Genomic DNA, 27,991 nt, shown 5'->3' with positions numbered 1-27,991 from the left:
TTTTCACTAATAAACTCATAAAATCAAGTTTTCTTAATTTTTAAAAAATGAAGTTTTTTTAATTAAAAAAAAATTTTTTTTTTTAATTTTTAAGAAAATCAAGTACTTTTTTTTTTTTTAATAAAACGTTTGTTTCTTACTCATATAAAATGATACATTCTATGTAGTCATCCAGTACAAAAAGTATTTTTATTTTGATAGCTTTATGTACAGTTAAATTATGACAGCATACTATCGAAAATCTTATAATGACGTTTTTAGATTCCATATTTTGTGGAAAAGAACTTGATTACTTTGATTCTTTCCCTTAAATGGTTACGAATACCAAAGTTCATTACATTCCAGTCTTACTCGGCATAATATAATTTTGAGAATTTCCCCATTTGAATAAATTTGCTGACAGAAATGGACGAAGAGAGCATATCTTAAAAGCCATTTGACGTAACTATGACGTCATTTGAAATGTACGAATGAATCCTAATTGGCTAATTACGCTTTATGCAAGAGTAATACAAGAAACGTTTATGTAAGCTTGAACAGAGTTATTAAGTCGCAAAGACCCATAAAATCTTAATTAATCAAGAGCTTTTTGCATCAACCACTGAGTATTAAAACACGCTTTTCGTTTAACCGGCTTCCTTTTAACTGGTACGAGAACTAATTAATTGTCGAGTTAGTTTTAAGTACAAATGTTTAAATAATTTTTATGAATGAATCTTAATTCAATTAATCAAAAAGGTGGTTCTTTGAAATGGGTGAATAAAAAGAAATTGAGTTACCTGGAACAAAAACACTATAAAACACCTAAAGTTTACTATGTATTTACAGTGTGGCCCTGTTTGTTGGACTTAGCAAAATTTGCAATATGTTTAATTCAATGCATTCCATTTCAGATGGTGGCAATTAATTATTTTTCCCTGTTTTAAAACTTAATAAACAGAAAAAAATTAATTAAGGTATGATTTTAAAATATATGTATTCTTTAGATAGTTAAAAAGGGTGCAAATACATTTATAAGCTTCCAATGTATTTACACCATTTTTACTTTAAAACGGGGACTTTTTAAGTCATTTTTCAATGCAAGACGCGATATGGAGCCTTAATATTGACCCATAATATTTTAATTGCACCACGTATTATATTCACATGGAATAGTGTACCCTACGAAAGGAATTAATTTTAGGTCCCATAGGGGGTACACAATGTGGACCTACAGACCAACTAAAGTTTCAATCTTTCAATAATGTTTGTATATTATTAGGTGCTGTCAATAAACAACAAGTCAGAGGCATTTTGTTTATTAAAACTCAAATGTATGGTCTACAATAGTTTGCGAGATTGTTAGATGTCCCCTAGTAGCCCTAAAAGCACAATTATACGTTCATAAGAAGCGCCCTCTTTATGACCTGTCCGCACACACGTACCTTGTCTTCGCTGTCAATTTGAAATGTTGTTGTTGAAGTCACACAGGGACAAATTTGAACTATAAGATGCTGTTGGCTTTGGACTTCTGCAGTAGTTTCTTTATTACCTTGAGAGTGTGTGTGGTCAAGTGTTGTCATGGAAACAAGATGACTCCATGAGGAAGTTTATCGGGACGTTTCGATTTGAATGTTTATCTGAACATTGTTTACGTTTTAGAATACCACCGATAATTGACTCCAGTGCCCTGAATGAGACAAGAAGCATCCGTTCCCACTTCGTACCTCTGCTGTTGAAAAACTTAATACCCGAAGTCTGGTAAATCCTAGATTTTACTTGTAAAAACTAGTTTTTACCAAAGTGGCTTGGTAAAGGTCCGAAGTATGCTTTAATTTGATTCCATTTCGGCCTTTTACTAAGCATTTGAGGTGAAACGTAAGAGTTACTAAACCACTTTGATAAATCCTAAATTTTTACCGATAAAACCTTGGATTTACTTGACTTTTTAGCGTTTACAGTAACACGTTTATTAAGCATTCTTTAAGAACTGAATGAATAGACTGTCAGCTCATCAGCTAACATTCTGCTTGTGTGATAAGTCCAGACCTAGTGATTTTTTTTAATTGCACCAGCAGCTACATTTCAGACTTGTTTCTATTTTTTTTTAAATAATATAGTTCTTGTTTTATTTACTCTGCCTCTTTATTTATGGAATGAATTTATAAACAAACTAATTAATTGATAAACAAACTTGATTACTTGATTGTATGGTTCAACTTGCAACACGGTTGTATATATCATACTTAGAGGTACCGATATTAAAATTCAACGTTGAGCTGATATTTGTAGAATTTTCAGGGAAATCTTTTGGTACTAATATAAATCTTTGTAAATAAAAAAAATTGACCTTTTTTCATCTTTGAAAAATTTTTTTTTTGTTTGAAAGCAGATTTTTTCTTTCTTTAAAGCTGTGGAAATGTATTTTGTTGAAAAATGCTATCTCGATCGTAAATGTTTATAAAGTGTTGCATTTTTTTTTCATTTGTAATTTCCTTGGAATGTTTGTAATTTCCTTTTTATGAAGAACAATAAGAATTGCGTTTACTTTGCAGAATTACTTTGATCTTAAAATAGTCGAATATCAATTGATACTCAAAAATTATGCAGCTATTATTTTTCACTATAACTAAAGAGTTGAGAGATATCAATAACAAAAAATCTATCCTAAAGTTTAGATTACGTCATATTTCAGTGTAAATAGTTTTAATAGATGGAATCAATGATGAAAAATTATGTATAAAAATAAGAATAATAAACAACAGCGAATTACATATTTATGTAAGTGGTATTTGTATGCATATGTATTAATCATTATATTTAAAAAAATTTATAAAATAACATTTATTGTTAAAAACAACTTACAAAATAAAGATATTTGGCATTTTCATCCTCCAAATGAAACTTCATTTTCAATTTAAAAATATTATATTCTTGTTTGTTTATAATAACATTTTAGAATCTGTAAATTAAGAAAAAAATACTGACTTTCATGTTTGTTTTCTTATTGAAAATTTAAATTATCTAGATAAATACGACTTCAAATTACACTTTTTAAATCAAAAGCTATCTTCTGTATTAATCTATAATATATAAATATTTTTTTAAATTAATTTTAAAAAATCATTTTGATTCATACTATATTACTTTGTGTACAGAGTAAATATAATTTTGATTTGCTTTGTAAATCAGTGCCTTTTACTCTTCGGATATTTTTTAATTTTCTTTCCTATATTATGAGTGTAATTATTTGGCGTAACATATTGTTATGCCATAGTTATTTAAAATTTGCTTGTACAGATTTACAATAAAAACAAAGGCTAAGTTAAAGTTAAGGTTGATTACTATTGTACATTTTTTAAACAAGTCTTTTTCAAACATCTCAGTAGAATATTTCTGTTTATTATATAAGTACCATAAAGTTACTAATTTTCAAAAACTTACAGCACTGAATATCCTACTTAAAAGAAAATATCTTTTTGAAAATAAGAAAAGGAATTAAAGGAATTTAATTTATTACCTAAGCATTTTTTATACGCCTCGTCTGCTCTTGTTTGGAAGAATTAGCAAATTGCAAAACTCCTCCTATTAAGACTGCTTTTTGAAGGCTTCGAAGTAATATGAAGTGATGTTTTTTGCGAATAATAAGATATTTTTATAACTGCTGTGAGTTTACAACTGTTACTCGTGACTGTTACATGTGTTAGGTCACGTTTATCTTACCTAAAGCCAGGTCTACGTTTATTTTGAACGTGGTGCAAAACGTCAATATAGAGAATACTCACAGTTTTGTGAAAATGAAAAGCCTTTATGGTCTAATTTTTTTTAATTTTCAAAAACTTACTCAAATGCTGCATTACTTGGGCTTATAAGAATTTGCAAAAACTAAAAATGAGGCAGTCATTTTAATAATTTTCATCGAGGTGAAAAAATTTAGCCAAACAGAAGATTTTTAAAATTGTTTAAAAAACTTTTAAAATATTTAAGTTATTTGTCTGTTCTAAAGCCCAGATAATTCTTCACAGTAAAATTATATTTACAGTTTAAAATCACCGCATTGCTTCAATTGTAAGGCAATTTTTTATCTTCCTTGGCGACAGAGCTTCGAAAAACAGCGCTAATATAAACTGCCTCTAGTTCTCTTTTTTCCCCTAGTTTCTTTCACCATTATTTATTCTTGTCGATTATTTTAAACTAAAACATGGTTTTGTTTAATATTCCATGCACTGTAAAAAAATCCTGATCAAATCCCGTAAAATCCATTTTTAACGTATAATATTAAACCGTAATTTTCACAGTAATAATTATTTAATTAGAGTAATTCAGTGATTTTACTGTAAGTATTGCTATAAAAATTGCGGTGTATCAGATTTTTGTTCCCTAAAATTTAATGCTAAAAAGGGATTTTACGTTAAAAAGTACCGGCGCTGTGAGAGAAAGTACAAGTTTTATCTGTTGGTGTGATTTCGCATCTGTATTAATAAATTTAATCAATTATTGTATCTTATAAACATAAAAATCCGAAAATTAGATTATAAGTTACTTAACTGCGGATTTTTCTTTTACATTGGCCAGCGGAATTACAATAAAAATTTAAAGAGAGAATTTTTTTCCATCGGTACATCACAGACTTCAAACTTTCTTCAGGAATGTGGAATTTCTATATTTATTTTAAAAGTTTGATTTCCTCATACGCTTTAAGAGAATATTAACTATGATTTCTATTACAGTTTTTTTCTTCTTCCCAAATTGCTACATAACTAATAATACCTCAAAACGTCGCTGTTTTCTACTTGAACTTTTTCCTAGCATACCATATATTTGCCACACAATACCTATAAACTTTTCGGTTTTCCAGTAAGTTTTTATCTCAATTTGCTGAAAATGTGCCGTATAAAACCTGAAAGCTTCGGTCTTTTCTACTTAAACTTTTTCCCTATTTGCCACATACATGCCACATGAAAACTTCGTTATTTTCAGTTAAAACTTTTTCCCAATTTGTCACATAAAAACTTTGCAATTTTCTAAAAAGCTTTTTACCAAATTTGCCAAATATATGTTACTTAAAAACTTTGTTATTTTCAGTTAAAGCTTTTTCACAATTTGACCCATAAAAACTTCGCAATTTTCTACAAAAGCTTTTTACAGATTTGCCACATAAAACTTTGCTATTTTCTACAAAAGTCTTTTCCCAAATTTGCCAAATATATGTTACATAAGAACTTCGTTCTTTTCAGTTAAAGCTTTTTTCCCAATTTGCTTCATAAAAGCTTTGCCATCTTCTATAAAGCTTTTTCCCAATTTGCCACATATATAACTCATAAAAACATCGCAATTTTCTACAAAAGCTTTTTACAGATTTGCCACATAAAACTTTGCCATAATTTTAAACTATATACCATACCATATATACCATATTTATATACCCAATTTTATATACCATATTTACATACCATTTTACCTATTTATATACCATATTTATGTACCCAATTTGCCACATATATGACACATAAAAACTTCGCTATTTGCAATAAAAGCAGGGCTCGAAAAACAGCCCGTCCGCCCGTCCTCGGCGGTCAAAAATACCCCGCGGACAACTAATTTCTCGAATCCAACGTCCGCGCGGACGGTCATTTTCCCGTTAATGTTCGTGATATATTTTCAATTTTTGTTATCTTACAAGAGTGTAGCTCCTCACTTCTAAAATGACCTTCTAATCTCGAAATGTAGCAACATACTGCGCATGGTGGAGTTGATGTTTTCTCTGTCTGGGAGTACTGCAGCGGTTGAAAGGGACTTTTCATCAATGAACTTATGAAAAAACACATTACGTACTGGTCTTAAACAACAAGCGTCAACCGCAATTATGAACATCTACCTAAATGGAAAGACTCTTTCAGATTTTTGTGCAGAAACCTCTGTAAATCATTGGCTTGATTGTGGAACTGGCAAACTTCGTATTTGATTCATTTAAAAAAACGCAGTACCATCGGATAAATTGACATAATAATTGACAGATAACTTTACCTTTGTTACTTAAATTATTTCATAAAAGAAATAAATTATTTCATTAAAGAAATAAATTATTTCATTAAAGAAATACTAGGTTTTACTATTAGTAACCTAGTATTTCTTTTATTACTGTATAATGTTATCCTAGTATTTGTAATCCTAGCAACTACTAATTCATTGTGCAATTTATATAAATGTTAGTAATAAATAAGAGAAAATTATATTTTTATTTATTTAGAAGCGACGGGTTAGTTTCAAAGGAGGACGGGTACATTGTTGGACAAGCCGTCCTCGGGGACGGGTAAAATTTCTGAGTTTTTTCGAGCCCTGAATAAAAGCTTTTTCCCAATTTGTTTCGTAAGAACTTTACCATTTTCTATAAAGCTTTTTCCAATTTGCCACATATATGACACATAAAAACTTCTCTATTTTCTATAAAGTTTTCTCCCTATTTGTCTCCTAAAAACCTCGCTCTTTTCAACAAAGGTTTTTTTCCCCCAATTTGATACATTAAAACCTGAAAACTTCGCTCATCAGGTGAGATACGTGACACTTGTGCTCATCTCTTTCGTCCACTCACCAATTAGCCTATGAAGGAAGTAACATACCTCTATGAATGTCACTTCCTCAACACTGCAGATTGACCTTTTCTCAGCCCCACCCCTTCGACAATGGTCCGGGATCGATTATTATTTTTTTCTCCGTCCACACTCTTCTTCGTGACTGATTATTTTTTTTTCCCTCTCTGATCGGACTTAGCCGTCTTTTATGAACTTAGGTTACCTTTCCTCTGGACACAAAACTAAAGTTCAAGATAATAAACGCTACTATTCAGTGGATAATAACAATTATTCTTAGTAAGCATCTAAAAAAGAGCTCTGAGTTCATTGACTAAACGATTGAAGACAGCTTTGTTTAGGCTAAGTGTTAATTTCGGTGGTTCAATTAGTTTCCTTTGCTTCACAGGATCATTTTCAGGTAGCTTAGAACAAAGTAACTTTGTAACAAAACTTTGTAATGAGATCCATTCTTTTAAGTAACCTAGTAAGAGATTTAGTCAGTTTCATTTACATATTACTCAGGTTCAGAAGTTACTTATGAATACACTGAGAAAAAAAAGTACTGTCAAAATTACCAGAATATGATAAAATTTACAGCGTTTATGGATCTATGGTAACACCAAAAAGTTTGGTTTTTTTTTTTGGTAATGACTTTGGTAAAATTAACGAAAAATTTGGTTTTATAATGTTAGATAAAATTTAAAAAATCTGGGGGGGGGATGTGCAATTTTATCATGATATATTAGAACATGGCATAAAAATCATTTATTTTACTTTTCAGTGTTATATTTTTTTCTAAATGTGTGGTAATAAGAACTATAATTTTAAAAACCAGGATTTTTGGTAAACCTTTACCATAAGAGGAAAAAAATTACTAAATAAATAGCTTAAAAACCGTATATTTGAGTTTTATTAACAAAAATGTTTTCTCCGTGTATGGTTCTTTATATAATAAATACAGACATTAAAAAAGTCTCAAATTTTTTGGTTAAGAACATTTTATAGTAGAGTAAGTATAAAGCACAAATTTATTAAAATAGCAACAAATACAGCAACAGAAAGAGAGTGACAATTTAAGCTTTATTTTCAGAATTAGTTCAGTCACTTCATAGAATAGAAATAAAAACAACTTTCCACTGGGAAAAAAACATTTTTTGATGCAACTTAAGAAATATTTTGTATTGAATTTCATCATATTTCCATCATATCTAGATATCTGAAATAGAATTACTTATATGGTAGAGAATGACGTATCTAGAATTGAAAAACACCACATCAATTTCCAAGTGCTATCAGAAGAAAAAAAATCGTTCTTCATAACTACTTACAAACTCAAAAATTACAACTCGGAATATAATTTTCTCTACAGTATAACTATTTTTTTGAAAGAAAAAAATCAGACGATAATAAAAATAAACCGAATCTAATTTTCCATCATATCTAGATATTTGAAATAGAATTACTTATATGGTAGAGAATGACATATCTAGAATTGAAAAACACCACATCAATTTCCAAGTGCTATCAGAAGAAAAAAAATCGTTCTTCATAACTACTTACAAACTCAAAAATTACAACTCGGAATATAATTTTCTCTACAGTATAACTATTTTTTTGAAAGAAAAAAATCAGACGATAATAAAAATAAACCGAATCTAATTTTCCATCATATCTAGATATTTGAAATAGAATTACTTATATGGTAGAGAATGACATATCTAGAATTGAAAAACACCACATCAATTTCCAAGTGCTACAAGAAGAAAAAAAATCGTTCTTCATAACTACTTACAAACCTAAAAATTACAACTCGGAATATAATTTTCTCTACAGTATAACTATTTTTTTAAAAGAAAAAAATTAGACGATAATAAAAATAAACCGAATCGAATTTTCCATCATATCTAGATATTTGAAATAGAATTACTTATATGGTAGAGAATGACATATCTAGAATTGAAAAACACCACATCAATTTCCAAGTGCTACCAGAAGAAAAAAAATCGTTCTTCATAACTACTTACAAGCTCAAAAATTACAACTCGGAATATAATTTTCTCTACAGTATAACTATTTTTTTGAAAGAAAAAAATCAGACGATAATAAAAATAAACCGAATCTAATTTTCCATCATATCTAGATATTTGAAATAGAATTACTTATATGGTAGAGAATGACATATCTAGAATTGAAAAACACCACATCAATTTCCAAGTGCTACAAGAAGAAAAAAAATCGTTCTTCATAACTACTTACAAACCTAAAAATTACAACTCGGAATATAATTTTCTCTACAGTATAACTATTTTTTTAAAAGAAAAAAATTAGACGATAATAAAAATAAACCGAATCGAATTTTCCATCATATCTAGATATTTGAAATAGAATTACTTATATGGTAGAGAATGACATATCTAGAATTGAAAAACACCACATCAATTTCCAAGTGCTACCAGAAGAAAAAAAATCGTTCTTCATAACTACTTACAAGCTCAAAAATTACAACTCGGAATATAATTTTCTCTACAGTATAACTATTTTTTTGAAAGAAAAAAATCAGACGATAATAAAAATAAACCGAATCTAATTTTCCATCATATCTAGATATTTGAAATAGAATTACTTATATGGTAGAGAATGACATATCTAGAATTGAAAAACACCACATCAATTTCCAAGTGCTACCAGAAAAAAAAATTTATATTTCATTGGTACGCAAGGCCGAACATCAATAAAGGGGTATATTTTACTTCTTCTGAAATCGAATTTTTCTATCTAAGGCATGTGTCACAGTCAAGATGAGAAATAAAGAAGGGGGGGGGGAATGAATGGGGTGGAGCATCAATAGAACAAGTGAATGAGCAATGGAATATGATTGCCATTCCGTGTTCTTTCAGTCTTGTTAATAAATTAGCGTTGATTGATCGAACCTCTTTATAAATTTATTTATCGGAATTTTTTTAGTGATGTATCACATTTACCACATCTCGTGAATACAAATTTAGTGACGTTTTGTTTGCTCACATTATTCTTTTCTAAAATATCAACAAATTATTGGAGTGGAAGATGACAACCACCTGTATTCGTATGAGTTTTAGCTTTCTTTTCTCATACTCTGCTAGAAAATCTTGTTTCTGTTTTTGAAAATATACGCAAAATTTTACATTATTGAATAAAATTTATGCAAAAAAGTTTTAAGCATGACAGGTGTCCTTGAGAGTTTTAATCAGTCATAATCTTAAAATTTACTAATGTTAATAATATGTAATATTATTCGACCAGCACGAGTTGGCGGTTGATGGGAAGTGCCCACTTTTTTGTAGGTTGGGGAAGTTAAAACGTGCGGAATATAAGCACATATCTTTTGGCATTTTTTTATTCTTTTTTTTTGATACTTTGGTTTACTGCGATAGAAAGCTTTTCACTTTTTGGTTTTTTATTGATTTCTTTTTTTTCTGAACTTTTGAAAGGAAAACTTTCGTTCTTCTAAATTTGATACCCACTTTTACGATTTTTTCCGGTTCATCCTCCATTGCCTTCTTTCCCTAAATCACTGGAATAAACTCTACCAGTAACATGTAACTCACGCTTCACACACGTGCCACCTCTTTGTGTCAGATCTCTAAAATAAGGGAATAAATAACAAAATAAATAAAAATAAACATTTTAATATAAGCAGTAGATGTAAAAATAAATGATTAAGTAAGTTAGTAGGAGATAGTTACTCTTTTTCATAAACTTATTATAAATTTTATTATTGATTAATTGATTTACTATAAACGTCTAATTATTGATTTACTATAAACGTCTAATTATTGATTTACTATAAACGTCTAATTATTGATTTACTATAAACGTCTAATTATTGATTTACTATAAACGTCTAATTATTGATTTACTATAAACGTCTAATTATTGATTTACTATAAACGTCTAATTGTTGATTTACTATAAACGTCTAATTATTGATTTACTATAAACGTCTAATCATTGATTTACTATAAACGTCTAATTGTTGATTTACTATAGACGTCTAATTATTGATTTACTATAAACGTCTAATTATTGATTTACTATAAACGTCTAATTATTGATTTACTATAAACGTCTAATAAAATTTACTAAAACCGTAGTGCGACCTGAAACAATAAGAGTTAAACTAACCTCTCTTTCTCTCTCTCTCTCTCACTCTTTCTTTCTTTCTCGCTCTCTCGATATATTTATCTCGATATCTCGAGATACATATATATGAGCATCACAGACCCAACTGTCAGTTAAGGAGTTCTGCTAATTGTATCATCAGCTGAACCATAATATTGTACTTCTTAACTTTAATCACACACTGTTAGAATTTTCATTCTAAAATTGCTGTAAAATAACAGACAGCAGTCTGTCTGTCCAATTAACCGAAAACACGACAGTAAAAAAAAAAAAACATTTTTTATCTTTGCGATTTTGAAACTGCTTACAACTAGTACAGTTTTTAAAAAAAAAAAAAAAAAAACATAAAAACAAAATTATGCGGGTTTTTTTTTTTCATGGTAAAAAAGAAAAAAAAAGAAAAAAAAAGAAATTTAGTTGGACATTGGAGCTTGGTTTTCTAGTTCGGTTATGGGCATTGGAGTTAGGTTGTGTTTGAGTTTTATCAAATGAACCATGGACTGTGGTTTAATTAGTTAATCTGGTTGTTTTACCTATCGTAAGAGGTGGGAAATACTAGACTTTTTGTGTTGTACAGTTTTATAGTGCTGCCATCTATCCGTCAATAAGTGTATCGTATTGTAATAGTCCAGGGGCACGAATTGGGGAGCGCAGTGTATTGGAAACTTTTGAAGGGAATGTTGGAAATATTGTGGTGTCAACGCTGGGACTCGAACCATCGTTCAGTCGGTCATTACATAGACAGATGAGTTCTCTCGGCTATAACATGTACCCTGTTGCAAAGAACAAAGTTGCTTCATTAGGTGGGTCCAGTTGGGGTGATAAAGCCTTGGTTTAACTATGTTGTTAACTTTGATTTTTGGCTTGGTGAAAGTAGTAAATAAACGGTTTTTCTCACTCTTAACAGTTTGAATACCATATTATTTATGGTTATTTGACTGTTTTGATTGATTATGGTAAAATAACAATTAAATAAATTTTTATTCAACCATTTTTTCCGAGAAATTTCTAACAGTGCACGATGCAATGGTTTAACTTGAAAGAAACATGGCTTAATTAAATACCATATTGACCTGAAGCTAGTTAGTTTTGTTAGTTTTATATTGTAGTTTAAAACACCGAAAATAAATTAACACACCGAGAAAAACAAGTATGATCAAAACTACCAGAATATGGTCAAAACTACCAAATTTATCGTGTTTATGGCTCTATGGGAGCAGCAAAAAACTCGGTAATTTTTGGTGCTCGGTAATAATTGGTGATGCTTTTGGTGAAATTAATAGTAAAATATGGCTTTATAATGAGTGATAAAATTTGGTAATTTTATCGTGATATCCTGGCATAAAAAACGATTATTCGGTTAAATTTACTCTTGAGTTATATGCAAAACTTGTGGTAAGCTGTTTCCATAGGAACAGAAAAATAACCGAAACAATGGTTTAAATACCGTATATTTTGGTTTTATTACCCAGAATTATGATTTTTTTAACTACAAATGCCATTACCATGCATTATGGTTATTTTGCTAGATTTTTTTCTCCGTGTGTTCAGAAATTATGTTTCAAAGTTCTGCCAATTCTTCAGAGAGTGTACATTTAAAAAAAAAAAGTAATAAAAATGACTGTGAGTGCTTTTATACAAACTGTCAACATTTTATCCGAAAAAAAAAATATGAAGACAAGGCATAAGCCAATCTACCAAACATAAATATAAAAAAAAATTTAAAACAATTTACCGATAATAATGAGTAACTTAAAACACCCAACAACATTTGAACAAGCTAAACCATTTAAGCTGGCTCTTACTTTCTATATAAAAATAACCTAAATAAGCATTTTTTTCTAAGATAAAAGCACATCTGAAGTACATAGAATTGATAAACGGCGCTCCAAATAAAAACCACCTAATCCATCAACAAGAACTCATAAGTAGTAGTCATATCTTGTCAGTTGATGACATCTGTTGGTTATATTTATCCCGACAAAAACTGTTCGATTAAATTTTGACATGTGCATAGCCAAACGGACAAGACAGTTCAGCAAACCATCTCCTTAGAAGGTTTTTCATGTAACTTTCTAGATTTGACATCGATTCAACTTTTTTTTTCTTATAAATATCTTATGGAGGTAAAAATCGTGAATTCTGGGCACGGCCCATCATGCCTCCTTCTCATCCTGAGGAGTCAAGGACGCTGGTTGGGATTCAGGATCTAGAACGAAAGGATGTTGGGGAAAAAGTGATGGATGATTATTTTTTGATTCTCTTTGGGGAGCACTTTTAACAAGCGCACACCTGGAGAGAAACAGAGCAGTTGAGTTTGAAATCATGAATAAAAATGGTGAATGATTATGGATTGAAGAAGTTTTTAGGTTCAGATAGACAAGAAACTTATGCGACGCGTCATTCACTGACAGATGATGATGATAATATATGCACAAAACCTGCTTTACTTTATGGTTATGAACTTGTTTGTTGCTAAATTGGCTTATTTTGTGTTGTTGCATTGTTACATCTTGTATGTTGGTCAGTAGGATTCATGTACTAAGATTAGAGTCTGTTGAATTATTTTTTAAATAGATTTTTTCAGTTCTATAAAAAAATTTTTTTTTTTTAAATGACTTCGTGTTTTTCCTTATGTTAAAGTACATGAAACGCCTTTTTTTTAAGAATTGTGTTAAAATTTGCTTTCGAATTTTGCACAACTCATGAACTATTTCTGTACAACAAAATACCAAAATATAACAACACGACAGACTTGGTATTCCTTATTTAGTTGATTTTCTTTGTATAATAATTTTTATATGAACAACAAAATATCTAAATATAGCGAAAAGGAAAATTTTATTTTAAATAGATTTTTAGCTCTATCATATTTTTTTTTTAAATGTCTTCGCATTTTTTCTTACGTGAAAGTACATGAAACGCCTTGTTTTATAAGAATTGTGTTAAAATTTGCTTTCGAATTTTGCACAACTCATGAACCATTTCTGTACAGCAAAATACCCAAATATAACGACACGACAGACTTGATATTCCTTATTTAGTTGACTATCTTTGTATAATGATTTTTATATGAACAACAAAATATCTAAATATAAAGAAAGGAAAATATTTATTTTAAACAGACTTTTAGCTCTACCATAACTTTTTAAAAAAAGCCGTTGAAATTTTTCCTGTAGAAAAAAAAAATTAAAATAATATCGTTGATAAATTAAGTTAATTAATAATATCGTAGATAGATTAAACGGATAATCAAAAGGGCGCGTTTAAAAATTAAAAGGCTTATAAAACATTTTATTTCAATCAATCAAAGTGATTCATTAGAAAATAATGACCAAAAACGCAATTTTATTTTTATTCTCTCTGAAATTGCTGCTTTATATTTAATATAATAACGCAAAACTCCCACGGGGCTCAAAATAATGATTTTAAACTGCCAAATGAATGCATACAACCCATAACTCCGCAATATTAATAGTGTTAACTACAATATGGGCGTGTGTGTCAACTAATTCTTTTCTTCTAAAGGCAATTAAGGACAGGTATCTCATTCTAAGATGTATTATGCACGGTTGGCCCCTGTAACTGAGAAAGCTTATGACCCAGTTTATCCTGGGGTAGTCTTAATAGAATTACTTTCTTTCTAACCTAAAGATAGGAGGCGGGTAGTTAATGGAATTCGAATAAAGGAACGAGGAACCTCGATTTCATTAACGTTTTCGAACTCTGAACTTGCGATATGGACCCCGGTGTCTAGATCGAAAGTGGGCCTTTTGGTTTCTTCTGCTTTCTTTCTTTCTTCTCTTTGTTCGATGCAAACGAGGGAAGAGGGTAATAGCCAGATAATGCTCTCAAGAAAGTTTTTTTGCTTACATGCTAAATTATTTATTCTTTTGCATACGCTATAATTCTATTCATTATTTTAAACTGAATGAGGGCAAGTTTAATTTGAATTGCGAAATGAATTGAGACGATGAGTGTAGTTATGAATATTCATCTTCAATTATTCTGCAATTAGAGGCTGGGAAGCTTTTGTTGTCTGGACTTATATGTACGCAAGTTTCAATTTTTAAAACTAAATTTGTATAAAGGTTTGAGGTTTTGAGTACATTTTCAATACAATCCGTATAACTTTGAACTATAAATTGAATAATTTTTATCCTCAAATTGGACCATGTTTCTTTTCAAATATGTTCCTCTTCGAATTAAACCACGTTTCTCTTCAAATAGAACAATGTTTGTCGTCAAATTGAATTATGTTTCTCTTCAAATCGAACCATTTTTCTCTACAAATTAAACCATGTATCTCTTGCACTTGAGCTACGTTACTCTTCAAATTGAACCATGTTTCTCTCCGAATTTAACCGTGTTTTTCTTCAAATCGAACAGTGCTTCTCGTCAAATTAAACCACGTTTCTCTTCAAATAGAACAATGTTTGTCTTCAAATTGAATCATGTTTCTCTTCAAATCGAACCGTGTTTCTCTTCAAATCGAACCATGTTTCTCTCTGAATTTAACCATGTTTCTCTTCAAATTTAACCATGTTTCTCTTCAAATGTAACCATGTTTCTCTTCAAATAAAACGATAATATTGAAAAATCAAGGAAGGAATTAATTTGCACGATAATATGGTTCAATTTTGTAATGTAATAAGGCTGCAACAAATCTGAATGACATTATTGTTCAGAACGATATAAATTTCTGAATGTATATTGATACAAAAATCTGTAAAACTACACAAGTGTTCATACAAGAATGTGAGTTAGATTAGAACACTTATCTTCAATATGCAACATTTAGAGTTTTGTAAAACTGTCACTGTCAGATCATCAGTGTCTATTATCAGTTTTTTTTAACCATTTATATTTTTATATTTTAAGCCGAATTCTTAACTAATCTCATAATCTATCATTAACCTTTGTTTGAGAATAGTAAAAATCAATCTAGTCTTATTTTAAAATAAGCGGAGTACGAAACAAGCGGCAAAATTGATTATTTTTCAACCAATAGAAAATCTTTTAGCCAGAAGTTTTCAGTAACAACCAAAAATCTAGTCTCTTCAAAGTAAAGTGAATAAAAAGCTCTTTTTAAAAAAATAAGGATTTTTCTAACGAGTTCAAAACACTTTCGAGCAAGTGAAAACAAAACTTTGAATTAAACAAGTCATGAAAACTCCGATTTAAGATTGTTGAACTCCAACTTATATGCTCTTCTTCGTGATTAATTGTATACAAAGTTCACAAAAATCTATTGAAATTTTAGAATTAATGAAAGAAGTTCTCAGTAAATATCTCTTACTTTAAAAAATATCGTTATTTTTTAAATACATAATAGTAAACAATAAGTAACAGAACAACAGTAAATAAACAGGAAAAATCAATATAATCCTTTATAATTTAGTGAAGTTTAATTCCAAATCCATTCGAAGATGCCTCAGTCAATAAGATTCTCATTACAAGAGTTCAAAACTTTGTTAAAAGCGGCCATCATTGCTTGTTACTCAACTTTTATAAAAACCTGCCTATAAGGCTTTTCTCTCTCTCTCGCTTTCGAATTCAATCGGAATTCGCAATGGATTACGAACAGTGGTCGTGATTGCAAAAGCCTAATTACGAGGTTAGCCTCCTGTGTTCTGAGCCCTGTTTCTCCTTTCGTAACTGGCTCTCGGAAAAACTAGGGTTAACCAAACGCTAAAAGAACAAAAACGCACTGATGCAACGAATCCCATTCATAATACAAGAAAAATAGCCTTCAGCTATATCACTGCAAAATCAGGTTTTGATTGGTTTGTCAGACGTTGACGATTATTTTCATGTCGTAGTATAGTCAATTTTTAGACTCATCATTTTATTTAAAAAAGATATTCGTTGAAATATTATTATAAAAATTTTTGTGTAGCAATTTATAACCCATAAAGTGTTTTGTAGTATCGTATTTTATTCAAAAATAAATGTTAACAGTTAAAAATTAGAAAATGATTCAGAAAATGCGCCATTTGTATTATTATCGTTTGGTCAAAGAATGTATTCTTTTTCTTACAAATGCATTGTTTTTATAATATAAGATTAAAGGACCTTTTGATCACAGTTTACTTTACATTTGTTGTCTGTACGTTGCACAGTTTGTTAAAATCTAATTTTATCAGCTTTTAATTTTTAAAAAAATGTAAAGATAGAATTCTTTGGCGCTCGTAAAATTCTAGGACCAAACAATAGAAGAATTGTCTGCTAATTGGAGATACAATTTCCTCATTAATTGTTCCTCATAAAAACCTATACATACATTCAAATCATATTTTAAAAAACCTGACAAGATGCCCTATTCAACAACAGTTAAAATTTACAAGTAATAGTTTATAGTAGAAAATTAGAAAATAATTTATCACTTATAATATCGTTTGGTCAAGAGTTATGTTCTTAATCTCACAAACTCATGTCTCTTAATTGAAGAGACAGTTTTCTTAATAGTTTGTTAGAAAAAAACTTTCTAGGGTACCATATGCCAGACTTTTTAACGTTCCAAGCGAAGTTAATTAAATGTTTTAAATTATAAATTAAGGCTACTGGTGAAAATTTGTAAATTATTTAGAAATTAAAAAGTAATTTTAAAATTTTTTTAAAAATCAATTGCTAATATTGAGGATTTTTTTGTGTATATCTTGACAAATACTTGGACCAAATGGCCGGCGATACAATTGTCTAATCTACTATTTAGTAAAAAAAATTATCAAGTGTAGATTAATATTTAACTCCTATTTTAAAAACCTGATATCTGTCAATAATAATTAAAATTCGAAAGTTATTATTTACAGTTAAAAATTAGAAAAAGATTTAGGAAATTGTCATTTTGTAATCGTTTGATCAAGAAATAAGTTCCTTATTTCACAAACTAATTATTTTTACATTTTAAATTTTTTCGTTTTAAATTATGCTCGCGATGTATAAAAAAAAGCTAAAAGGCCAGAATAATAAAGATCAGTAGTAAGAGGAAAATTAATGGTTCAGTAAAATAAATGAACTTTTTAAAATACAAGCAACTTGAAAACGATTTCTTTTTACAAATATATCGTTGCAAGCTACTAAGCTTACCATCGAATAATAATGATATTGATCTTTAGGTAATTTGTTTGTTTCAGTCCAATTTTAACTTTTTCTTCTCGCCATTGTATAAATTTTCACTGAGTAAGATAATAAAGAAAAAAGAAGAACTAAGAAAACGATAATGAAAAAAAAACTCATCGAAAAAGAACAGCTGGTTTATGAAAGTGAAAGTTGTTTGTAGGAGGGAGAAGTTAAACTGATTGAAGATGAAAATGCTGGATTGTCGAGTTGAATACAAAGATGGCTTAAAACAATGAGAGAATTCATCTGAAATCGTTCGAGCATGCTATGGAATGAGTGATTCGATCGAATCATGTATGTATCAGGTGTTTCTGATCACGTGATCAGAATTCTTTTGATAAGAAACCCAAACCTTAGAAACTTCTTTCAAATATTGTGGGTACTGTAAACATTTTATAATTTTCTGATCTAATAAATGAAAAATTTTGGTGCTGAAAACAAGCATCAAATTGTAAACAGTACAGACAATAAATTTTCAAATAATACAGGCAATTAAATGGTTAACTTGCTCAATAAGACATTTTAATTTTATTCAAGTTTTTTTTTCCTTTTTTGGCAGAAATGTTTAAGTTCATCATGAGAAATGTTTAAGTTCATCATTAAGAAAATCATGAAGATAGAATGCATTATTTTCAATTGGTAGACATTTCGTTGAATTAACAACTTTGAATTGAAACAAGTGTTACAAATTTTTACATGTAGCACTATTGTCTTGATTATTAAGTATATAAAGCAGCACGCAAATAGTAAACAAATATTTAAGCATGTCAAAATAAAATTTCTTCGTGGATCGAATTGATTAACTATTGAATAATACAAGAAGGAAACTAAACCATAAAAATTAACACAATCATATATTATGTCATTTATAAAGATGCATAGTTAAACTAGTGGGGGTAAATATTTCAAGGTATTAAATTTATAACAATTAAACAGGCACATTTATGAATGCAATAAAAAGTTAAAGCCATTTTTTCATTTCATAAAATTAGGACATTGCTGTGTAGTTTTAGCAACAATATATGCTTATACATTCTTTATTTATTCTTATTTCAAATCAATTGCTCTTAGAAGCAATTTTCCGATTTTTATGTAATACGACCGTAATTTTTTTAATATAATTCTATTTCTTACACTCTCAGAAAAATTGGTTTATTTCGATTTCAGAGCAGTTGCACTTAGAAACAATTTTCCAATTTCTATGTAATACGACAGTAATTTTTTTAATATATAATTCTATTTCTTGCACTCTCAGAAAAATTTGTTTATTCTGATTGCAAACGAATTGTAATTCCGATTGCGAACTAATTGCATTGAATATTCCATATAAATTTTCAACGGAAGTGTGCTTACATACGAAAAATGTTACAAGTTATACTCTGATCTACTTTTTAAGGTATGTATTACAAGTTTTTTTAAGGATGTGATTACCAAATTATGTTCCATCCTGATACTACAGAACAACTTCCAAAACATTAAAAAGCTTCTTTTTTGTTCTTTTTATTCTTTAACCTTGTTTCAATCCAGAACGTATTCTTCAAGCCAACATGGCCAAGGTTACATTGCATAGCACTTCTGATAAGATAGTTTTTCTAATAAAACAATATGCTAAATTGTTCTTCGAAATTGCATGGTAAATAAACGTTATTCAACTTTAACTTATTAATACTACGCCATTATAACTCTATTTGCGTGTTTTAGTTTGTCTAGTTTCGATTCTAGATGCGGTGTAGAGATCTAATTTTGAAGGCAATATAAAAAACAAACTCTTAGCAAAACAAGAATTTGAGTGTTTGATTCACAAAACAGTGGAATTGACCTGGAAATGTATGTTTCATACTAAACATACATCAATCATTGAAACTGATGTTGTTCCATTTTTCTGACATTCGCTAAATATTTTTAAAACCGATTTCGAGACCTAAGTATAGTGCTATAATTTAGAGCTGTACTAAATAGTTTAATTTTTTTTTAAAAAATAGCTATTAAGGAATTAAATAAATTGTTTTTGTTTGATTTTCCATAATCAATGCCATTTTCAAATTTAGTGAAGATATGAAGGCCTTTGAAACAACTCCACTTTTATTTATTTTGAGAAATAAAGCTTTAAAGTTTTATTGAGTATATTGTTTATTGAGTAAATTGATTATCCAATCAATTCTGATTTTCTGTGCCGTCAGTTTAGGAGCAAAATAAGCTGGAAGTGAACTTTTTTCAAAATAAGAAATAAAACACTAAATATCAAATGAAAGTGATGCTATCTGCATATATAATAAGTTGGATCTCTCTACAAATAAGGACCTCCTATACACGAAATGATCGCCACAGAAGTATGCTAGAGGCATACTCGTTTTAAAAATAAGAGAGAATTGACTTGTATGAACATGAAATGATGCTATCTGCATATATAATAAGTTGAATCTCTCTTCAAATAAGGACCTCCTATACACGAAATGATCGCCACAGAAGTATGCTAGAGGCATACTCGTTTTAAAAATAAGAGAGAATTGACTTGTATGAACATGAAATGATGCTACCTGCATATATAATAAGTTGGATCTCTCTTCAAATAAGGCCCTCCTATACACGAAATGACTGTCACAGAAGTATGCTGGAGGTGTACTCATTTTAAAAATAAGATAGAATTGACTTGTATGAACATGAAAGCGATGCTATCTACTTGTATAATAAGTTGGATCTCTCTTCAAATAAGGCCGTCCTATACACGAAATGACCGTCACAGAAGTAAGCTGAAGGTGTACTCATTTTAAAAATAAGATAGAATTGACTTGTATGAACATAAAAGTGATGCTATCTACTTATATAATAAGTTGGATCTCTCTTCAAATAAGGCCCTCCTATACACGAAATGACCACCACAGAAGTAAGCTGGAGGTATACTCGTTTTGAAATAAGTTAGAACTGGCTTTAACATGTAAGTGATGCTATCTGAATTTTAATAAGTTGGACCACTATTTAAATAAGGAGCACATATACATGAAACACCAAAAAAATAATCATTCATAATTTTAAAGCACTTTTTTTTAATATTTACTTTTCTTTCGAAAAGTATTAGAAATCATGCTTCAATTGCAATTCAAAATTTCTCACAATCCATGTATAGATAGTTTTTGTTCAACAAAATAAATAAAACTTTTACCCCGTGTTTACGCAAACAAATTGTTTGATTGTGTTTTTGAAAGATTTGAAAAATTAGGTGCAGGTTGAATGAAACGCTTCAATGCTTTTGATGACCAGTTTTTTTTTTCGTTATGTAATTTCCTGCTTTTCATTGCTTTACTTGCTTCTAATTTTATGACATACATGTGCTTTCAGTTTTAATTCCGGTATAAAAAGCATTAAACAGTATTACGTCTGTAATAGAGCATCCAAAAAATATTAACTTAGTAAGGGGTATTATATGTTGTTCATGTTGAACCATAGACAAACTACATATTTACTCACATTTCGAATTAATACCCATTTGTTAAATTTAACTTCAATGATACATTAACTTTTCCCATAGTATAATGTTTCGAAAATATTAAATTACAAAACTAGTGAATAGATTAATATACGTTGCTGTCCCGTTATGAATAAGCACTCTTCATATTTACATTTTCTGTAAATGCCCTTTTATTAAATCTAGTTTGAACTTTATATTTCTCTTTTTTGTACAAGAGCATTCAGAAAATTTTACTTTTCTGAACTAGTGCATAGGCTAATATAAGCTGCTTTTCCTTTATCTATAAGCAAGAGTGACTCAATAAAAATGGTTCTTTCCGCATGTCAAATTTTAACTCAATATTGCATTTCTATGGGCTGCAGATCTGTCAAACATCGTATTTATTTTTTTTGCTTAATGTTTATCAGTTAATAATTCTCAAACTAATTATCGAATCTTAATTTTTTCTTTATTTCATCGTACTTTTTAAACTTTTTTCTACATAGCTTCGTAATTCAAAGTTTCTTAGTCTTATAGATTTAGAGCAGCAAAACAAACTGTAACGTAAAGCAAACAAAATGATTATATAAATTCGCAAAAAGGCACTTAAAATTGTAATAACATTCAAACAAGTTAGAATTTCAAAAAAAGAAAAAAAACTCTTTGACAAGTTCATTAATAAAAATGGTTCTTTCAACATGTCAGATTTCAACTCTGTAATTGCATTCTTTCGGCCTGTAGAGGGGCCCACATGATATTTTTTGCAGAAAGTTTAATAGTTGATAATTCTGGAACTAATTATAGAATGTTCCTGTTTTTATTCCATCTTAACTCCTTCTGTATACAACTTAGCAATATCAATTTCCTAAGTCTTATAATTTTAGCGCAGCGAAAAAAAATTGAATTGAACACCCAAACCAGCGGTGGCCCATAAGATTTTTTTATTTTATTTTATAACCGTCGTTGAACAGTCGACCCAATTTTTTTGGGGTTTACGACTACTAATGTTCAACGCCGTAGCCTTGTAATTTTGATCCCAATCCAGAAGACAAGGGAACTCCTGGATCGAGTATTGGGAGAAATTTACCTTCGTAGAGGACTTTTTGATGGAACTAACCCACATTTGCGTTGCATAGAGAGGAAGACCACGAGAATCTTCCACGGTTAGCCTGACGGCAAAGGGACTCTAACCCATGATCCGTCTACCACTGAGGATATTTCACGTCAGCACTGTGGTCGATGCAAGCCGGATGCGGAATTTATATCGATTGACTGGGATTCGAACCCGGTTCGCCGCATTGGAAGGCGAACGCTCTATCCCCTGAGCCATCGCGGCTTCATACGATTTTTTTAACATAAAGAGACGTTTAAACATTTTTTTTTAAAATTTATTTATATGGATTTATCAAACTATAATAATAAACACATGAAAAAGAAACGCTCAGCTTTAATTAACTTCGAATCTTTTTTATTACTATACATCTCTACAAAACATTATTAACAAAAATAATGATAAGCCTCTGTAAATCATTGAATTAATGATTTTACAGAGATAAACAAAATATGCCTCATTCATAGCCAATCACCTGTCATTCTTTTAAAAGAGGAACTTGTGAAATAGGATTATAACGTTTCGGCACACTTACCTACAAAAGAAAACATTTTTTATTTACCTTGGCCGCGACTTAAAAACACCGGAGATACGATCAAAAGGTATCAAAATTAATATTTCGAGCAATCATAAAAACCTTAATTGCATTTGTAAAATGGGAACAATAATAGAACCGATAAGAATTTTGTTTCATTGCTCAATGAGTAAAAACTTTCGTGTCAATTACATTGATCTAAAGACAATGTTGTATTGTAAAAGTGAAATTGTTTTGGATTATAAATACTACATGTGTTCTTTCACATGCATAAAAAAGACGACGATCTGAGAAAGGCCTTGTTTTATTATTATAATTATTCTTTTTGATACTTGTTTCAAAGATAATGTAATGTAATGTTTTTTTTTATATTGATTCATAATTCTTTTACTGCTTTTTATGAATAAAGAGTATACCTAATCTCGATAAGTAAATGATAGGTAATTGCTTACCTTGTAATAACGATAAAAAAAAATGAAGAGTTTGCTTCTAAAAATACATGTTTAACATCAAAGATGTTTTTTTCTTTGTTTTCCTGGAATTACGAGTTATAGCTTTTAGCTTATTTTATTGCGAATAAGTCTAAATTGTAAAGATATATTTTTTTCACACTTCTTCTAATTGTTATCTCGTTAAATGTATTGAACATTGAACTATTTTAAAATAAAACAAAAACAAATAATTAAGCGCTCTTTAATACAACTATTAATGAGCTCTATTTAACTAGTAAAATTAAGATAAATTTACTTTTATGGGAATTTTTAGCAAAAAAGTAAGAAGAATTTTTAGAAGCGAGTTTTTGCAATTCAATGCTCTTTAGAAATAAAAACGCTTCTTATAATGAAATTTCTAGTCATTCTTTTCTTGCATGCATTGAACATTAAATTTTTTTAAATGGCAAAATAAAAAAATATCGTTCCGTTAAACATATTTTAATATAACTATTTATAAGCTTTATTTGATTAATTCAACTTATAAATTTACTTTTAAAAAATTTAAAACAAAAAACGCAAATGTTATTATTAATTTTATGCTGATTTTCATGAGTTCTAACATCTTCGAAAGCTAATTGACAGAAAATTAAATTTCCGAAATTTCAAAAGATTTTTTGGTTCAAACCTGGATAAATTGCTCGTTTTTACAAAAAAAATGAATGGTTGGCGTAAACTCACATTTGCAGCGGCAGCTCAACGAGGTTTATAAAATAAAATAAAAGAAACTACATAGACTACATTAAATTTGGCAACTCATTTTTCAAAACGACGGTCAAAGCATTATTTTATGCTTCTAGAATTACTTTAAAAGAGCCTTAAATAAATTATTGATAATTTTAATTTAGTTCTATCAGCATTTTATTATTTTAAAAAAGTTGTGCAATCTAAAAGTTTATATCATAAATTTATAGTGAATTATATTTCATCTTGATAAAGCGACAACATGATTCAATGCGATCGAAAAACAGGTTCCTATTTAAGGTATTTTTTAACGTTGCTGCAAATTTACCCAATACATCCTTCAATGTACTGATATTATGGTTCAACGGTATATCGGTATTCAACGATAATAATGTCGTTAGAATTTCTTGCAACCTTCATATGTTGCCCAGTAGAATCATGCTATCGTGCGAATTAAAGCATCTTAAACTTGGTCACTCGTCAATAAGGTTCAATGTGATCGAAAAACAGGTTCCTATTTAAGGTATTTTTTAACATTGCTGCAAATTTACCCAATGCATCCTTCAATGTACTGATATTATGGTTCAACGGTATATCGGTATTCAACGATAATAATGTCGTAAGAATTTCTTGCAACCTTCATATGTTGCCCAGTAGAATCATGCTATCGTGCGAATTAAAGCATCTTGAACTTGGTCACTCGTCAATAAGGTTCAATGTGATCGAAAAACAGGTTCCTATTTAAATTTTGTTTTAAGGTTTTCGGCAAATTTATTCACTATATCGTTCAATGCACCGACACATGTACCGTTACAGATATTATACAATGTACCGTCCAACGTTGAACATATTTTTCTGAGAGTGTGCGGGAAAAGTTGCCAGTGCCTCGAGTAGTGTAATTAAAAACAGTGTAATATGATTTTTTTTTCTTCCCTTTAACTTTCCTTGTCAGTTGAATTTCTGAATGAATTTAATAAGATTCCGCACCTGTTTGAGAGGAAGGAAGAAAAAGAAAGTTTAAGGCAAGCTGACATACTTAAGCTCTATGCTTGACACACATGTTCTTAACTCTATGCCTTATACTCGAGGATAAATTTTTGATCCACTTGTCAGAAACATAATTGAAATTTTTTTTCAATCTTTGTGAAATTGAATTGAAATTCGATAATGTAAGAGAATTAAGTTTTACGCAACTTCTGTTAACTGAACATATTAGTGTATGATTATATTCGCTGTTTAAAACAGCTATTGTGCATTTTTGTAATAAAAAAAAATTTAGTAGCTCATTTATACCTTCAATTCGACAATTAAAATTAAAAGAATAGGTCACCATCTCACCTCCGTTATGCATTTTTCAAAAAATTGGTTAAATTTTGAAGTGTAAAATTGAATCAGTAAATCGTAATATAATTGAAATTTGATGCGGTCGTAACTAAATTTAAACTATTACTCTAACAATAAAATTAAAAGGCCCTAACTGTTACTTTAATCCAAATGCTTTTCTGGCGCATTTCCAAATTGGTCAAAAAAATACACCTTTTTATGATATCAGAAAGCTATAAATTAAATATTTTAAGGCTATGAATTAAATTTCTTTAAAATTAAAAGGCCTCAACTGTTACTTTAATCTAAATGCTTTTCTGGCGCATTTCTGAATTGGTCAAAAAATACACCTTTTTATGATATCAGAAAGCTATAAATTAAATACTTTAAAGCTATAAATTAAATTTCTTTAAAATTAAAAGGCCCTAACTGTTACTTTAATCTAAATGCTTTTCTGGAACATTTCTGAATTGGTCAAAAAATAAACTTTTTTATAGTATCAGAAAGCTATAAATTCAATACTATACTGAATTTAAGTGAATGACCCTTAATTTTGATGCAGGTAAAGAAATTTGTTTTCTGTATTTTCTCAGTAACTTTTTATTCGGATGTTTTATTTTATGGATCGTACAATAGTTCACTTATTTAATTTTTACCAACACACATATATCTTCTGTTTTATCAAATAAACGAAGAAGTGAATTCTGTGTTCCCTAAATTTAAAAAATTTATAAGTCACATTCTTTTTGATTTAAAAATTTATACATTCATATCTTACTGTAATTATAAATTTTATTGTCAGTGAATAACTATCATGTTGCCGGTTACTTTGCACCAATTAGTTTAAAAGAACATTACTTATGTTTCAGAACAGCATTATTAGTGTAAAGTGGCTGACACCATTTTTAGTGTTATGATACACAAAAATTTTTACTGTGTAAAAAAAGATAGAACCCTAATATATGTTCAGTAGTGCTACATCTGAACCATATTATCCGCTTCACCTTTTTAGGTTGTAATGAAAATAAAGTGAGTTCGGTTTCACTCATTGTTTTTGCAATAAGAGAAACTACAATGGTGCTTTGAATTAGTCTAACAATATTATTAATATATTTTGACTCGACACAATGTTTTACAAATTAGTGCAATATTATTTTTATTTGTAACTAATGTTCAATAAAAAATACAAAAATTCAGAAGAAGTCGAAATATTATATATTGAACTCTTCTACAAATCATTATATTAATTCTATACTGGTTTTTATTTCATAGTAATTAAAAGATCAATTTATTGATTTTTTAAATAAATCTATGAATATTTTTTGTGTAATTAAAATAAATTTTAACACGCTTTGCATATATCTTAATTACCAATTTCTAATAAAATGATTCGTTATACTTTCCAATTAGGCACTTTATTGAAAAGTTTCACAAATTAGAGAGATTATATTTCTCAGTCATTCATCAGTATCATCCAATGTGTCAGTATATCATATCAATATATCATCCAATATGTCATCAGATCATCATATCAGTATCATCCTTCAAATATAAACAATTTTTAAACAATAAATTTTAAACTTTTTTTAAATAATTTTGCGTTTATTATCTCAAAATTTAAAAAAAAAAATCGATTTTTCAACCTTTTAATAAAAGCTATTAACTGTTTTATTAAATTGAATTATATTAAAACAAATTATATGAACAATAGTTTATCTGAATTACCACTGTAAACAAAACTACTGACCTATTACAAAACCATCTCCTTCCGCGTACCTGAAAGCAGGAAAAAAACCGAAACAATGTGAATTGTTAAACAATACAAACTACCTCTATCGCTACTACTGTTAAGTTAATCGTTCGTGAAAAGCAGTGCAAATGATTGTTAGATATACAACTTGTAAAATAAATAATTACTTTAAGTTTTTCTCTTTGACATACGTCAAATATGTCTCAAATTTGACATCAGTTATTTAGCGTGCTTGTAATCCAACTTAATTAGAGTCTGCGACGAAGTCTAGGAAAATAACATCTGTGTCTAATACTTGCCCTTATTTTAAAACGGTATCTGCATTCGAAAAGGTTTCCTTTCTTTTAAGACCAATTACAAATTCGTTTGAAACATTCGATTATAAACGACAAATACGAAGATTCTATGTTCGAACTAGGAAACATGCATTTCCTATTACGTTTTGTCTATTAATAAGTCAAAACGTTTTTCCGATTCCGCGTTTTGAGCGTGCAATGTTGTAATTATTCTAATTGTTGTTTCTAAAATTAGTAATTAATTTAGTAAATTATCTATATGTGACTTCTGACTTAACTATGCCGTGTTTTGAGGTTGACAATTGATGTTTGAGTGAAAATACATAATGACGTTTGTGGTTTTATGTAAGTATATTGTATAATAAGGTAGAAATGACTGCAATTAAAATGTCAGTTTTTTTGCCTTGTTTTTAATGAATACTTAAATTATTATCAAACAGGATCAAGAGTAAAACAAAAACACTCGTGATGTTGAAAACACGAGCTCAATTTAGTTATGGCGAAACTTCAGTTTTGCTGAGT

The 27,991-nt window shown here is 29.1% G+C and overlaps 1 protein-coding gene across 3 annotated transcripts in view; it reads left to right on the top strand.

Moving 5' to 3' along the window:
• LOC107440570 (uncharacterized) overlaps positions 1 to 27,991 on the top strand; it is a 471,595-nt gene that overhangs the window by 289,768 nt on the left and 153,836 nt on the right. The gene's annotated exons all lie outside the window — the stretch shown is intronic.

Source organism: Parasteatoda tepidariorum, chromosome 10 (assembly GCF_982258835.1).
Source record: "Parasteatoda tepidariorum strain Cologne lab strain chromosome 10, Ptep-v5.0, whole genome shotgun sequence".
NCBI lineage: Eukaryota > Metazoa > Arthropoda > Arachnida > Araneae > Theridiidae > Parasteatoda > Parasteatoda tepidariorum.
This window is presented reverse-complemented; position numbering and strand designations above follow the sequence as displayed.